General features: G+C 44.9%; 1 protein-coding gene across 2 annotated transcripts in view; it reads left to right on the forward strand.

The window, feature by feature from the left end:
• Positions 1-17123, forward strand: part of Ston2 (stonin 2) — a 147885-nt gene that overhangs the window by 80892 nt on the left and 49870 nt on the right. Inside the window, exon 1 of one of the 2 annotated variants that reach the window (XM_075947251.1) lies at positions 11570-11611. The exons of the other annotated variant lie outside the window; for it this stretch is intronic. The gene's annotated coding sequence lies outside the window, so the exon portion shown is untranslated. Of the gene's footprint in view, positions 1-11569; positions 11612-17123 lie in introns of those variants that run through there. 2 annotated transcript variants of the gene reach the window in all.

The following is a 17123-nucleotide window of genomic DNA, read 5'->3' on the forward strand; positions in this document are numbered from 1 at the left end:
AGCCTGGTCTTCAAAATGAGTGCCAGGATAACCAGGACCATATAGACAAATCCTGTCTCAAAAAAAAAGGGGGGGAAGAGGAAGAGGAGGAGGGAGGAGGGCTTATTTTGACTCAGTTTGGGGGCCTAGTCCTAGTGGAGAAGTCACATTGGCAGAAGCATGAAGGAACTGGACACATAGTATCTACAGGCTCGATAGTCAAGAGAGTGATGGATGCTGGGGTTTGGCTTGTTCCCATTTCTGTATTCAATACTGGACCCCAGAGGGAGGGATGGTACTACCTACATGCCAGTTGGGCATTCGTTGCCCTTTTATTTTATTTTTTTAAGACAGGGTTTCTATGTAGCTTTGGGGCCTGTCCTGGAACTAGCTCTTATAGACTAGGCTGGTCTCGAACTCACAGAAATCCACCTGCCTCTGCCTCCTGGGATTAAAGGCATGCACCACCACCACTGCCCAGCCTACTTTTAATCCTTCATAGAGAAGTCCAGATGTGTGTTTCCATGGTGATTCTAAATCCCATCAACATGATAATAAAGATTATTTATCACATGGAGATTGACAGAAAAGTGTGTTTAAAACTCTTAGATTAGATAATGATTGACACAGTAAGTGTGCTTAGAGGACATCTTCTCACCCATTAAAATAATACTCGTCTTTGCAGTCAGCATCATTATCACCCTGTCTGAAATCACCGAAGAATACATCCAGTCTTTTTTCAATATGTCAGCTTACACTGTATTTGAAAACAGCTAAAAGTCTTCAGTCCCACAGTCTACTTGTAAACTTAATTCTGTCAAGGCAAAAGAGTAAAGGACCTGTGTGCCTTAGGTTTTATATGATGCCCTGCGATCTAGAGAACTCAACAGTAAAATGTTTTTAATACTTTAGTAACAATGACTTTGCCTTGAAATTTTTATCCTCAAAAGAGAGATCTTAGAGTCTTAACCAAGCAAAAAGGACAACTTTTTATTTTTATATTCAAAGATAGAATTCACTTTTGAATTTGTATATAAAGCCATGGAGTTTTTAGTGTTATTTACTTATAGATTTGTGGTTATTTATGAGTGTGAATGTGAATCACCCCAAACCAGCAAAGACGCGCCCTGTTTGCTTCTGGGTGGTATTGGGTGAGTAGGCCCATCCTTAGCGATGCCTGGGGAAAGAAACTTGTCCTAAAATGTGCCACAAGCCTGTCAGCCGCCAGCTGCAGGCCATGCCCTCCACATGCCTCCCACTGATGATTCTCAGCATCCTGAGAATCTTGGCTTTGCCAAATCAGGGGCTTGGGACATATCCAGCTGCCTACATTGAGGAGTTAAAACCATGTCTGGTCCGTTTCATGCTGATTACTGGCCTGAAGGGATATTCTACTATTTTGTTAGAGAATAAAATCTAGCTTTTCTCAGTGGGCTTAATTCCCTGCAAAGACATCAGGCCAAGTCTTCATTAAACCGTTGAACACTTGTGGGGTCGGGGCACTTGCTCTCCCTGCAGTGGCTAGCAGAAGTTAGGCTACAATGTGTGGGATTCTGGTAGCCTTTTGTTTGGTATCTATGGTTCTGACTTTAGCTAGATATTCTGTGTGGAGAGGAAGGAAAATGGCTGGTAACTCTAGTGGAGTAGTTTCCTCATGGTTCCCTTCTTTCCCTCTGCCCCATGGCTGGATTTGAGTGCAGAGACTACCCTTGTGGTGTAGCTTTGGATTTCTTTGTTTTTTAACATGATTTTATGTGCATTGGTGTAAAGGTATCAAATCCCCTGGAACTGGAGTTACAGACAGTTGTGAGCTGTCATGTGGGTGCTGGGAATTAAACCCAGTCCCCTGGAAGAACAGCCAGTGCTCTTACCGCTGAGCCATCTTTCCAGCCCTGACTTTGAGGTTTGTAGATCAAAGTTCATTGCTTACATTGTGGGCAGTGTGCGTGAGGGTACAGGAGAAGAATACCTAGGAGCCTCACTTATGCGTGTCTCTGTCTGTGGCTCTTTCCTCTCCCTTCTAATAGTCCTGTGGTCCTGTGCAGCTAAATGGCATCAAACCTGGCGCTCAAACATGGCATCGGCCTGGCTCTGCCTTTTTGGGGCAGTTTCCCAGCTAGTGACACGGGATTAGGACTGCTGTGAGAGGCTAAGTAGAAAAAGTAAGAGAGCAGAGAATAAAGACATTAGCACTAGCTTGGCATGGTGGCTTTCTCCTGAGACTCCTGAATGCAAGAGGCCAGGGAGAAGAATTGCAAGTTTGAAGCCAGCCTTGCCTATATTAGCAAGTTCCAAACCAGCCTTGGTTACATAATGGAACTTCGACTTTAAAAAGCAGGAAAAAAAGGAATAAAACACACACACACACACTCACACACACACACACATCTCAGCACAGTATAACACACGACACCCTTTTCCACATTTTCAAAGATACATGGGACCAGCAGCTGCTACTGACAAGAACCCGAAGTATCAGTGGCAGTCCCAGAGCAAGTCTGTTCCAGAAGTCACTGAGAAAGGCTAGCTTTTAATCTCTGTAGAACAAGATACTGTTTTAGCCTGGCGTGCACATGCATACACATAAGCATGTATACACACACGCATACACACACAAACATGAACACACACATGCTGTGGAACAATAGTCTTATACCCTGTAAAGTTTTGTAAGTTGTACTAGTTTAATAAAATGCTGATTGGCCAGTAGCCAGGCAGGAAGTATAGGCAGAGCAACCAGAACAGGAGAATTCTGGGAAGAGAAAAGGCTGAGTCTGTAGTCATCATTCAGACACAGAGGAAGCAAGATGAGACAACCTCGCTGATAAAAGGTGCCTATGGGTCGCAACCGCTCTGAGAGTTGCAGATCAGATATCTTGCATATCTGATATTTATAGTATGATTTATAACAGTAGCAAAATCACAGTTCTGAAGTAGCAATGAAAATAATTTCATGGCTGGGGTTCATCACATGAGAATCTGTATTAAAGAGTTGCCGAATGAGGAAGGTTGAGGACCACTGTTTTAGGGGAACCAATAGAAAATGATTAGTAGGGGCTGGAGAGATGGCTCAGTGGTTAAGAGCATTGCCTGCTCTTCCAAAGGTCCTGAGTTCAATTCCCGGCAACCACATGGTGGCTCACAACCATCTGTAATGAGGTCTGGTGCCCTCTTCTGGCCTGCAGACATACACACAGACAGAATATTGTATACATAATAAATAAATAAATATTTAAAAAAAATGAATAGTAGACCCCAAATGTGAGCAAAAGACTTACAGCCTTTTCTACTTCCTTCCTTGCCCCAAAGTAATCATTAGGTCGCTAATTATGACTCATTTTTCAGCGGGGCCAGAAGCAATTTGTGTATAAGTCTCCCTAATCTCAGAGATTGATGAGCCCTGGAGTTGGTGCTAGCAGATGCTGAGAAAGGAGGTAACTCTTGTTCTGAAGGAGTTAATCTGGGGAAATCAAGCCAGCACACCTGAGATGATTGATTAGCCATCAATTAAATGCTAACAAAATCATGATCATGTGCTGTTGACCCCTTTAGAATTCAGTGTGGGTGAGGAAAAAGGCAAAGATGATCACTGGCTCTCCTTGGTAGCTATTTAAAAAATTGTAAAGATGTGCATGTGGTAGCCTTTTTTATTTTTAAAAATAACCAGTTTCATTTTAAGACACTTTATTATTAAATTTCATTGTAACATTAAAGAAACTACACCTACACACACACACACAGTTTGTAATCTCACAACCCCTGACACACTTATCAGAGCCAAGGCTCATCTTGACTCTAACAGCCCACTCCATGCTCAGAGTGTTCAGGGAACATGAACAACCACCTCCATTATTTCGTGTTTTAAATGTGCAGGCAGTGACTTTGTAACAGGTGTCATGGCAGCACCCTTGCTTGCCATGTTCTTCCCTTCATTGTTGTGATGTATTCTCAGTGCGAGGGGTGGCTTCCTGACCGTTTGCACAGTTAAGTAACATAGCATCTTTCTTCGATGCACATATGTTCCCATTAGGCCACAGACCCTCTGTTATGGTAAAACACTGCAGGTCCCTGAGTGGCAGCAATGAGCAGTGGGTCACTAGACCATGGCGGGTCACAAAGGCAGCCGGTCCCAGGCAGGGAGCCATTTGGCAGGTAAGAGACAGAGACCTATAGGCATGCCATGTAGAGAAAGTGGGTATTTATGTAGTGGATTATGGAAGGGAAAGAGAAAGGGGGGAAGAGGAGAAGGGAGAAGAGCAGAAAGAGAGAGAAACAGAGATAGAGAGAGAGGAGGGAGAAAGGGGAGAAGTGGGGAAAAGGGAGAGAAACAGAAAAGAAGGAAGGAAGGAACTCGGGCTGGAAGCGGAAGAAAGATCCACTTGCTTCAGCAGACAGAGTTGGTGGGGAATGGGCAGGGCTCATCTGTTGTAATTAGGAGCGGCGGGGCTGCATCCCCGGCACCCCGCCGCCCGCACAGCTAGCTTTACCCGAAATAATTACACGGACACTGTATTCTTTTAATCACTGCTTGGCCCTTTAGCTCTAGCCCTTACTGGCTAATTCTGATATCCCGATCAACCCATCTCTAATAATCTGTGAGCACCGATCTTACCGGGAAGATTCTAGCCTAAGTCCATCCTGGGTCAGAGGTGGGGCATGGCGTCTCTCTGAGGCGTCTGCTCCGAGAGGGAAGAGCTGTGGAGTCTGAGCTCACTTCCTCTTCCTCCCAGCGTTCTGTTCTGTTTACTCCTCCCACCTATCTTCTAACCAATGAGGACCAAGCAGTTTCTTTTTATTTAACCAATGATCTTCCTCCATCACTCATCTCTTAGACAGACAGGACAGACCATTACATTCCCATCTCTTTTTTATAATAAAAAGGTAGGAGGGGTCTGGAGAGATGGCTCAGAGGTTAAGAGCACTGCCTGCTCTTCCAAAGGTCTTGAGTTCAATTCCCAGCAACCACATGGTGGCTCACAACCATCTGTAATGAAGTCTGGTGCCCTCTTCTGGCCTGCAGGCGTACACACAGACAGAATATTGTATGCATAATAAATAAATATTTTAAAAAATAAAAGGTAGGAGGTTAGGCACAACAGGTCAAAGGAATTGGGGTGGCAGATTCTCAAGACTACTTCCTGGACATTGTTTTAGGGTACAGTGAAGGATGCCTGGGATAGGCCCTCCCTCCCACCATGCCTGAGTCCTGTTCGCATTTCCCCTTCCCCACCTGAGATGAAAGCTGCCTAACCGCGCAGAGAGCATTCTCATCAGGACGTGTCTGTGCCAGCAGGTTGTGTAGCTTCTGCCCACTTGCCTGCCAGGTAAGGCGGCCTCACCTGTTGGTACTTGTGTAGCTTTGAAGAGTCGGCTGTACGCCTTGCTGATGCGAGGCCCATTCTAGCTGGTTTGCTGATTCACGTTCTCCCATCTGGGATCTCCACCCACACCCCACACCCTGCATGCCACCACTCTCGCTGAGCAGTTTAAATCCACAGTAGACTGACTGAGCTACACTTGGGATCCGAGTTCTCTGGGTGCTTTGTTTCTCAGGTGCTGCAGCGAATGAATACAAACTGGGTGTCCTGACACAGTAGAAATGTATCCTTTTGCAGCTCTAGAGATAAGAAGTCCAAACTCTGCATGTTTTTAGGGTATCGGGTAACTTCCAGTGATCCCTAACATTCCTTGGCTTGTAGAAACATAACTCGTCTCTTCCTCCATTATATGCCCCCTTCTTGTCCATATAGCATTGCATTTCTTACAAGGAAAACACTGATTAAATTTAGGGGACCCACCCTAATCCATCGTGACTCATTTTGAGTCACCTCTGCAACGTCCCCATTCCCAATTAAGATTACATTTGCAGGTTCTGGAAGGCCAAGACATCAGCCTGCGGTTTAAAGGGCACAGTTCAACCCACTGGAGAAGGTGAGCTAGTAAGCTTTCAGTTACTATAGCAAAATTCCTGCAATAATCAGCTTATAATGAGAAAACATTTACTCAGCTTTAGAAGTCCTTGTTTGTCTTAATTTTTGTTGTGATGGAGGAAGAATTCATGACAAGGGAATTCTGGCAACAGATGGCAGGAATAAGAAGCTGAGAAATCATGTCTCAGCCGCACAGAGGAAACAGAGAGCCAACTGGAAATAGAGCAAAGCTCTAAAGTCTAAAAGCCCCCCCCCCCCTTAACATCCTTCCTCCAGCAAGAATGTGGGTGCCAGAAGGTCTAGAACTTCCCAAAGCAGCACTACCATGCAGGGACCAGGTTTTCAAACACAGGAGCCTATAGGGCACATTTCTCAAACCACCTACTACTCTCCACCATCTGTGCCCCTAGTAGGAGGTCATGGCAGAGTGACATTTTATAACCCCATGGCTACGAAGTACAAAAGGAAAAGAAAGGGGGTAAGGAGTAAGGGTCCCACAGTCTTCTTCAAGTGAACTTACGACCTTCTAGTGGGTCCCACCCATTAAAGACGCTACTATGTCCCAGCTCAGTCCCTAGGACTGAGCCTTCGATTCATGAACATAGGGTGAGCCCTAACGTGCTTTGATGTTTGAATCTTTGCTACACCTTTCTCTCCACTTTCATGTATGTTTGAAATTTTCCATAATCTAAATGAAGGAAATCATTTGGCAAAATCTTTCTTTCTTTCTTTTGTTTTTGTTTTCGTTTTGTTTTGTTTTGTTTTTGTTTTTGTTTTCAGAAAGGGTTTCTCTGAAGCTTTGGAGCCTGTCCAGCAACCTATTAGACATTGTTTCTTTCAGTAATAAAGAAGGGGCTGTCTAAAGATGGCATCTATATCATTTCTCCAAGGCTCTGGAAAATCCCCAAAGAGAAGGTAGAAAGAATGTGGAGTGCCGTCAAATGCTGTTTTCTGGATGTGACCTGGCCGCTGTGCCCACCATGCCCGCAGGAAGTCACAGCAGTGGTGGTTACCTGCTCAAGCTGGGCTGGCCAACATGGCAGATGAAAGGCGCCCCCCCGCCCAGCCACTCTAGACAGTTAATAGTCAATGGGGAAAGGAAGTCATCTTTCTCAGTGGTGTACTCACAAGTAAGTCACCCTTGCTCCAATAAATAACCCCTACCAATGCTTATGCAAGTGAGTTTAATTATATTCCTATATAATTGATATATATAATTATATAATATTCACATATAATTCACATATATTCATATATAGTTATGTGGGACACTCACATATACATATACGGACTCAAACACACACACACATACACACTCATGCACACATACATACATATACACTCACACATAAACACACTCACATACATACACACACTCACACACATATACACATACACACAAAGCATGAAAGCAAAAGGAGACTTGCTGGGAATACGAAAAGTTTGGTGGGGGGGAGATAAGGGATGGCAATGCAAGTGAATACATACAAAAAGTGTGAAAGAAAAGAATTAAAAATAATTTTTAAAAAGGCGAGACTACTTGAGGCGCTCTCAGTTTCTGTCGTGGGAGATCATTTATCAAGATGGCCCAGCAGGTAAAGGCACTTGCTGCTTGATCTGATTTGGATTCCTGGGACCCACTGGCTCCCACAAATTGTCCTTTGACTTCTCCACATGAGCTACGACATGCATGTGCATACAGCCCCACCACACACACACAGTAAATAAATATAATTTAAAGGATTTACTTTATTTTTAATTGTTTACTGGGGGTGGATATAGGGTGTGTGCCCGTGAGTGCAGGAGCCTAGAGAAGTGTCAGGTGGTCCTAGGGCCTGTCATCAGCTGTGAGCTGCCTGAAAACAAGTACTGGGAACTGAACTAGGGGTATTTGGAAGAGCAGGATTCATTCACTCTTAACCACTGAGCCATCTCTCTGGCCCCAAAATATAATAATAATAATAATAATAATGTCAAAACTGAGCCAAGAGGGAGGGGGTGTGGTGGCTCATGCTTGTAATCCCCCAGCACTAGGGAGACAGAGGCAGGCGGATCTCTGTGAGTTTGAGGTGAGCCTGGTCTACAGAGTGAGTTCCAGGACAGCTAGGACTGTTATACAGAGAGTCTCAAAAAAAGCAAAAAATTTTTTAAAAAGGCCAAAACAGTTTATTGATCATGTCTGGAATTTATAGGAAGCCAAGCTGAGATCCTTGAACAGAGTTTTTATGGCAGTGTTCCTCCAGACAAATAGCATCATAATCCTACGAGAAGACTGCCTGGTGGCAAAATCAGGGACACTTAGCGAGACTGTCTGCTGTGTTAGAGCAGCAGCTTTAAACATTTTGTGCTCTTCCCATGCGCTCACTACAAAGTGATTGGCTTCTTTCTATAAACAGCCTTTGCATTACAGGGTTCTGGAGAGAAAGGATGGAGTCAGTACATGACAGGAATTTTAAAAAGCACTGAGGACATGCTAAGTGCTCATTGAGCACTATTTATTTATTTATCATTTCTTTAAAAATAATTTAAATTATTTTATGTGCCTTGGTATGAAAGTGTCAGATCCCCTGACAGTTGTGAGCTGCCCAGTGGGTGCTGAGAATCGAACCCAGGTCCTCTGGAAGAGCAGCCGGTGCTCTTAACTGCTGAGTCATCTCTCCAGCCCCTATTTATCAGTTTTGTTGCTACCATTGCTAGGTCTTTATGGTGAGGTAACTGTTAGAGTCTCCCCACTCTACTCCTGAGCCCCAGCTATAGGTTAAACCAGGGCTGGAGTGGGAAGCCAGGCAGATCCATAAAGCTTACCATGACACACACAGAAGATATTTTTAATTAAAAAGTATATATTATTGAAATAATTAAAAAGACATGTATGTGTATGGCTGTTTGGCCTGCATGGGTGTCTGTGCACCACTTGCATGCCTGGTGCCCTCAGAAGCCAGAAGACAGTGTCTGATCTCCTGGAACCAGAGGAACAGACAGTTGTAAGCCTTCAAGTGGGTGCTGGGCACTGTTAACCACTGAGCCGTCTCTCCAGCCCCTAGAGGGCGGTTTTTTTGTTTTTCTATTTGTTTGTTTTGTTGTTTCTTTTTCCAAGACAGGGTTTCTCTCTATGTATAGCCCTGACTGTCCCAGAACTCCTTCTGTAGATCAGACTGACCTCGAACCCAGAGTTCTGCCTGACTCTGTCTTGCAAGTGCTGGGATTAAAGGCACGTGCCGCTACTGCCCTGCCCAAGAGGACAGTTTTGTAATGCAGTAACCTCATATTTTAGACTCCCTCTTATACTTTTACTTCCCTCCTCTCAGTGCTAGGGATCAAACTCTGGGCTGGCACAAATGCCAGGCAATAGTTCTTCCATTAAACATCCTCCCTAGCCTTAACCACCTTTCGTTTTCTTGACTCTGATGTGCTAATAGCAGTTCAATATGCTGATATGGGAAATATTCTCCCATATCATTAAGTTTCAAAATGTGCCGAATAGCACACCAGGTTTATACTTTAGCCTGGGTGTGTTATTTTAAAAAGTGCATTCATCGTGGCCAGAAACATAAGGAATGTTAGTGGTGCTCTCTTTCCTCTGAGGACTGGAACTGGACTGGGGGATAATGGGGAGATTACTTTTTATTTTATATTCATTCACCCCTTGAAAGTTTTCATGATGGATTTTTTATAAGTTTAAAAATAATTTATGAGAGGAAGAGAAAAATGCAATGGCTTGTTTCCATACTAGTGTTGGCTGAATTCAAACCATTCCCCTCTCATCAAGCAAAACAAACCCCAAACCCCTTTGAGAAAGGTAAGCATGGGCCCCCAGGCTTGTAGATTCACAATTTGTTTTAGCTTTGTAAAGGGTGGCGGGGAGAGGAGTGTTTCAAAATAGGCTTCTCTGTCTTGGCTGTCCTGGAACTCGTTCTGATGACCAGGCTGGCCTTGAACTCACTGAGATCCACGCCACCACTGCCAGGCTGCTGTTGCTTTTTGAAATGAAATTTCTAGTTTCCATGTGTGTCAGTGTGAATAGACACCATATGTGTGCAGGTGCCCTTGACCGCCTGAAGAGATTGTTAGGTCCCTTGAGCTGGAGTTCCGGTGTCAGGGGTGCTGGGAACTACCTCCTCTGTGAGAGCAGCACTCTGTGAACTGCTGAGTCATCAGCCCAGCCCTACCTTCCCACTGCTCTTTAAAATTCCTTCTCCTTTTTTTTTTTTTTGAGTCCTCGTCTCAGTCTGTGGCCCTGGCTCGTCTGGATCTCCCTGTGTAGGCCAGACTGGCCTTGACATTCTCCTGCCTCCGCCGGGGATTAAAGGCTTGTACCACCACACCAATCTGGCTTACTTATTTGTTGAGATAGGGTCTCAGTAGGCAATCATCAATTTAGTGGCCATCCTCCTGCCTCAGAGAGTGCTGTGAGTTCTAGCATGAGTTACCCCCACAAGACTTTACCTTATGGGGGTACAAGCTTATTAAAGGCTTTGAGACGCTACAATAAAAAAAAACTGTTTTTTTTCTTTTATTCCATAGACTTCTGTCTTATGATATACCGGTTTTGGGGAGAGCTTATGCCAATGTGAGAAAAGGTGTCTTGGTCTTAGGTAAACTGAAGGAGAGCTTTACTTAATGTATTGCAGACATGCCTGCTGATGTGCTGGGACAGTAAGTATGAGGTCTTGAATTCTGACATACCTGGGTCCAAAGCCTGGGCTTTCTCCTCGGCTGGCTGAGTGCAAACTCTCAGTGTGCTCAAATATGAAGATAGAGGCACAGCCCCCTCCTGAGCGTGTTTTCGGGTTAAATGAGATTAGCATCTGGGTGTAGAGAGTACCAAGGCCGGTTCCCTTGTTTTCACCATTATCTTCTTTGAGTTACCAAAGTTGTTTTTGTTTTGGCACATCCACAAATACCCTGACAGACAGGTCACAATATGGTCTCTTTATCAGAGAACGATCCTTTTGGGTTCTACCAGCCACCAGACTATCAGGTCTTGCAATTGCCATGGCTCCATTTCCATCTCTGTTTACAGAGTTCTGACTCAATAACGTGCATCTTATACAAAATGCAGCCCATTGGCTGACTGTAGGAGGCAGCCGAGCATCCCGTTTTGCTAGACTGGAGTCTGCAGGTTATTTTAGAAATACTTGCTAGTTCTCTTGCTCCAGGCTCTCCCAGCTTCTGCCCCAGGTAACCAACCGTTCACTTGTCTGTTGATTCAATGTTGATAACCTAAACCCAGCAGAATCAAATGTGGGGGGTTCAGCCTGAAGGTGTATGCTTAGGTATCTTCCTTTCAAAGCAACCTTTGCATTACATTCTTGCAATCCAGCCACCAAGTGTTATTTACCTCCCTTCAGCACCCAGGCTCAGGCCGACTTAACTCAGGAAGTAATAACAAAAGGAATCCGACTGATCTCTCAGGCAGAGCCTCAGAAGAGTCTCCCAGTCCGCCTAGCCTCTCCCTCCTCCTGGGTGTGTCTGCCTGAGAAGGCAGTGAGTAACCTGCACTTTGTTCCCCCTCGTCTTGGCCCTTCCCACCCAGACAAGAGGACTGAGTGGCAGACAGGCAGACAGCCGGAGTCCTGTTGAAGCATGCACGGAGTACACTTCTACCCGCGCCCATTCCCAGGACCCCTCGTCACCACCACCTCCTTGAACCGGGAGGACCCAGAGCCCGGGCCAGGGTTCCCAGGGGGATTCTGCTCACAGTGGTAAGGGCTACCCGCAATCGGATCTCTCCACGGACCTTGTTTTCCTTCGTGTTGGCTTTCCCGTTCAATTGTGATGAGGTGGGCGTGTTTTTGAGAGGTGTTCTGTTTGGTTAGTTTTCAGTGGTCCCGAGACAAAGAAATGTCTTTCTCTGGCCTAGTTTATTAGAACTTGTAACCTGATAGCCTGGCTTACAACAAAACTTAACATACTCAGGACTTCTGATAGTATAATTTAGCCTTTTGGCCTTGTAGAGACTATCCATGCCAAACCTCACCCCCCACCTCTCCACTCCCCTTCACCTCTCCCCTCCCCCCCCACCTCCTCTTCCAAATTGCTCACCAAATAACCAAATAGGATTTGAGAAAACTGTGCTAAGGGCTTGTGGTAATTTTAATGTGTGGGCCCTTCTGACTGAAGTGTACACCTGATTATTACTTTAAAGAAAACCAACATGACATTTTGTCTGAAAAGCAAAGAGAAAAATCTATTTTAAAAGGTTTTACTCTGGAGAGGTGACCTGAGGTGGTGTTCCAGAGGCGGGGTGGAAAAGGTCTTAAGAGATAAGTGAGTTTAATTAAATTTATGTGAGCACGGAAGTATTAAGGTGGCAACAGTCCAGGAAGAGAAAGGGCTGGCGTTTGATGTGAACCTCGTGTCTTTAAGGGAGAAAACGGAGATCTTTGTATTGTATGCTGAGGACTCTGAGAGAGGAGGGTCGCCAGACAGATGGAGGAAGCTGGGAAGCAGGTTTCTTGTGCGGGATTCAGGCCAAGAGCTTCTCTCTCAAGGCTGTGGGTGAGAGAGTCATTTAGAGCAATCAAGTTGCTCACTGTTCGCATCGGCTGGGCTTCAGATCTTCTGAAAACAAGCCACAGAATCACTGGCGTGGGGCCGAATAAAACCACTGCCTCTGTTTCCCTGGCCCCATCTAAACCTGAATACATGGGAGAGGGAAAAAGAAACAAAAAACAAAAATGTTTGAAAGGCAAGATAAAGAACAACGGGGAAATTTAATTCGATCACACTAGTACTGTGTATTTGAGACATGCTATTCTCTTCACAGCCCCGCGGAATTACCTCGTGATTACATTAGAGTGGGAAGATGCCGAGCTAAGAGGCAGGCAGAATAGGAACTGTGATAGAAACTGCGCTAAGCAGAGGCTCCCTGCATGATGCATGTGGATTGCTGGCTCGTGCCCAGGTGCCTCTCACTGCATCGTTCTTTGGCACCTTGGAGCAGGCAGCACCAGGATTCTGCGTAAGGAGCTGCCTAAACTGAGCAAACCTGAGTTTTCAAGCAGCAATGAATAGCTTTGGGAAAAAAAAAACATGAAGGCAGGAGAGCACTTGAGCATACAGTTGGTGTGTGAGAGCGGGGGGGGGGGGGGGGGCCGCTGGATGAAAAGCCTCTTAAGAGGGTTCATGCTCCTGCTCCAGTCTGTGGGAATCCCTGCGAGCCTTATGCTAAAGAGGGTCGTTGGCTTGTCTTCATCGTCATTATCGGTGTTCCCGGGGTGATAATGCCAGCTGTTTGCTTCCTTATCCAAGTGCCTTCCCCTTGGCTAATTAAAAGCTGAAACTAACTGAAGGCCTCCCAATCAGTCAGCTCTTCGTCCTGAGATCCCAGTGTGGCACTTCTGTGAGAAGGGGAGGGAGAAACATTGTGCCGGGGTGGCTTTACCTGGCAATCCCTAGTTTAAATCTAGGACTGCTCATTTGTGACAGAGAGCAAGTGGGCGCGTACCGAGCTGTCCCCTGCCCTGCAGAGCACTGAGAACTGTTCCGTTCTGGCTTTGCAAGCATTTGCACACTGAGTGTTTTGTGTGATAAGATGATACCACTCTCCCTACCAAACCTATCACACTCCCAGATCTGGAACTCTGGGACGGCATACCTTCTGGAAGAGAGTGGTTGATGATTCCTTCCATTGGTGCCCTAACGTCCTAGGCTTTTGTCTTGAAACAAACTGGATGCAGTGCTTGATTAGTTGGGCTTTTCTGAGGCATCTTCATGGCAAACTTAGAGCATCTCTTACTATTCTCTTGGGTTTTGTCCTCTTGGTGCTTGGTATTGTAAGCAGCGGTCCTACCCGGCAGGTTGTGAACTAGACTTACAGACCCTGGGACAAATAGTTGAGGTGCCTATTTGACATATCAAACCCAGCCTAGCCAAATCTGCAAAGTCCCTGCAAAAGCCAACAAGGAGTCCAGTCTCATATGTAAAAGCAAAGAGCCTTTATTTTAATCAAGTTTGCAAACTCGGTCTCTTCGCATGTCAAACGTATTGGAATAACTGGAGAACCCTGAGCTCAATTAGAATTGGATTTTTATAGTAGTAAAGGTGAGGGTGAGGGGTTTCTGAGGTTCAGAACCCCTGATTGACCAACATTTGTCTAGGGGTGTCCTGGTGAATGTGCACCAGACAGGTGGTCCTATCTACAGTGATTGGAATGTTAGGCATTTCCTTTCAATGTTCTGTTTTTGGGGCAGTGGTCGGGTCCTGCAACCAGGTGTTGCCTTAGGATAAACTACTGTGACTCAGGCCTCTAATTGAATTTATCAGGGCCAGAGTTCTTCTCTGCCAGGTGATAATGGTTGGAATTAAAGAACTTCCTTTGGGTGACCTGTCCATACTTAGCTTATCTTGGCTGGCCCACCACAGCCACCAGGTTTTTCCAGCATCCCTCAGTCCCTACCTGGACTGTCCTTCCTCCAGAGAGAGGCTCTTCCCTATATAATCCAGCCATTTTGGTTACCAGTCCTTTTTATACCTTTGCTCTCTTGGTTACTGTCCTCTCTCACCTCTCTATTCTCCTCCCCCTCTCCCCACATGGCCCAGCTCAGCTCAGAGTTATGTACACTCTGAATTTTCCCTAATGTCCCTTGCCTCTGGCTATGCTTTTCTTTTGGCCTACAATAAACTTTCTCCTCTACCATACCTAAGAGAACTCATAGCCTTTCCTTTCCTTTCTTCCTTTCTTCCTTCCTTTCTTTCTTTCTTTGTTTTTTTTTTAAATAAGCCAGAGCTTGTCTATGTATGTATTTCTCTAGACAGCTTTGCTTTTGAGAAAGGTATACCTTCCCCTTCCTGCTTGAAGAATTCCCTCCAAAGAGCCTTTAGGAACTTTCTAGTTGATCCTACTCATCCGTTAAACTGTGTTCTGCTTGCTGGAATTCTTTCTTCTTCTGCCCCACGCTGACTAGACCTCACAAGTAGGTATTTAAGGCATTCAAGTGGCAGTGGTGATGGCATTCTCCAAAAGGTCATGGTGATTTTTCTAAAAAACAAAACAAAACAGAAGCCGCACCTTATTGTATAAGAACTGCTTCTAAGTCTCAGGCAGCACACGTACGTGTGGGAACCCAGATCGGGAAAAACAGTTGTAGATGTAGTCGACATAGTTTTTGCATGTTTCCTAAGTGGTAACAATGGGCAAGTGTGAGTGACCTAGGGAGTCAGGGCTAGCTGAGCCAGCAGCCCTTAGCTAAAGTATAGTAGCCAGCAGCCTGTGATCTCTAGCAAGCTCCAGGTTCCTGCTTCTCTGGGCTCTTTGCAATTCTTACGTTTTACCTTTGCTGTGTAACTTTCTTCTCGTGCTTGGCTGCTCCTCATGTGAAGGTTGTGCATGTTCTCTGAGGACGTAGCAATGTCACATCCCAAGCCAAGAATATACACTGCAGGGAGACAGGTTTGCCCTGACCAGATACCCATGTCTTCCACATCTTCCAATGCCCCAAACCATGATATACATGGTGCCAGAAGCAGCCAGATTGCTTCTGCTCTGGAGCAAGCAAGGCTGAGGTCAGAAGGATTTTAAGCAGTACGTGCATGCGTGTGCAAGCATGGGCAGAAGTAGAAATAGGAATGAAGCTTTAATGTGAGAGCCTTGTATCTTTTCTAGATAAAACTCATAATGATACAGCCCTTGCTTAGATTGACACGTGGCTGGAACTGACATTCCCCCCACCCCACCCCATTCTGTGTAATAAATTGATTGCAAAAAAAAAAAAATGGGTTCTGTCATTCTCTTTGAATCTCTTCCCAGACTTCCCACTGAGGCTTGCCTTCCTTGCTTGCGCTGGCCAGTAACATGCAGAAGTAAAGGTGTGTGTTCCGTACTCCAGATCTTGGGAGACCTCATATACCTGCGCTTGCATCTCTTGAAACAGATGCTCCTTGGATGGTCTTTAGTGGCTCAGAGACCCACTTCCATCAGCTGAGCTGTCCAGACACTTGAATGGCCCAGCCAAGATGAGCCAAGCCACAGACTGATGACAAACACTTGTTGATTTAAGCTAGAATGCAGATGGGTTTATTATGCAACCCACAACCAACCGATACATTTGGTCTGCCTGGACTTGGTTCCTGAGCACATTTTTGAATCAACTAATGTCATCACAGACTTGATTTGGTCAGCACATGGAGTTCTGTTAGATTGGTGTTGGGTGAGACGTCCTCAGTTCTTAGGATTGTTACTACTGCCGGGATGGTTTTTAACAACAGGCTTGTGTCTTGTGCCAGTATTTCATCAAATATTGTTTGATATTTGTTTTGATCTGATATATAAGTATTGATGGAGATTTAGAATCTGTAATGTGCAAAGCTCTGGTGATTAGCCAAGAATAAAAGCTAGTAACCGAAAAAAAAAAAAAAAAGCTAGTAACTGGTGGGTTTTGCCAATCCACAGAACTGTCATTACTGCAAATGCAGGGACCGCAGTTTTTCCAGTACTTAAGCAAGTAACATTTGGTGCTTCAGAATTTGTTACTGACTCTACTTTTAGCTGCAGAAATCATTTTATTATTATCTTCAGGAAAAAGCACATTGGCCCTGGTGCTGGATGGAAAAAAATCACAGGTGCAGTTGATAATTACAATTATGTAATCTTGACCTCGTGTTCTCTGGGGCCTAGAACACGACATGAACTCAAGAGTCTTGGACATTAGGAAGGCAATGGGACTCCAAATTTATGGGGTAATACTCATTTTTTTTTATTACATGTTAAGGAAAAGCAAAAACTATTTGAACTCTTAGACTACAGGTAAACTAGTTTTGTGTTGGGTGATTCGGTTGTTGCGCAAACAACTACAGGCTGGGCATCCTTTAATCCCAGTCCTGGAGCTGGCAGGTATCTGTGAGTCTGGTCTACATAATGAGTTATAAACCAGCCATGGCTACATAGAGGAGGAACCCTATCTCAAAAAAAAAAAAAAATCAATGCAACTACAGGATCCCTGTGGCGTACAATACTGCCCATTACCTCGCCCCTCTGAAGGCTGAACCAGGGAACCAGCTAATTCTAGGCTGAGCTCAGATGGGAGTAGCTTTACCACCCATGCCCCTCATTCTATTCTCCCTGCTAGTGAAAGCACACACACACACACACACATATATATTATATATATATATATATATATATATATATATATATATATATACACACACACATACACTCATGGTGATGGCAAAGACTATGGTGTCCCATTTCCAGCTTCTAATTGTGTCCTC

Source organism: Microtus pennsylvanicus, chromosome 14 (genome assembly GCF_037038515.1).
Source record: "Microtus pennsylvanicus isolate mMicPen1 chromosome 14, mMicPen1.hap1, whole genome shotgun sequence".
NCBI classification, from domain to species: domain Eukaryota; kingdom Metazoa; phylum Chordata; class Mammalia; order Rodentia; family Cricetidae; genus Microtus; species Microtus pennsylvanicus.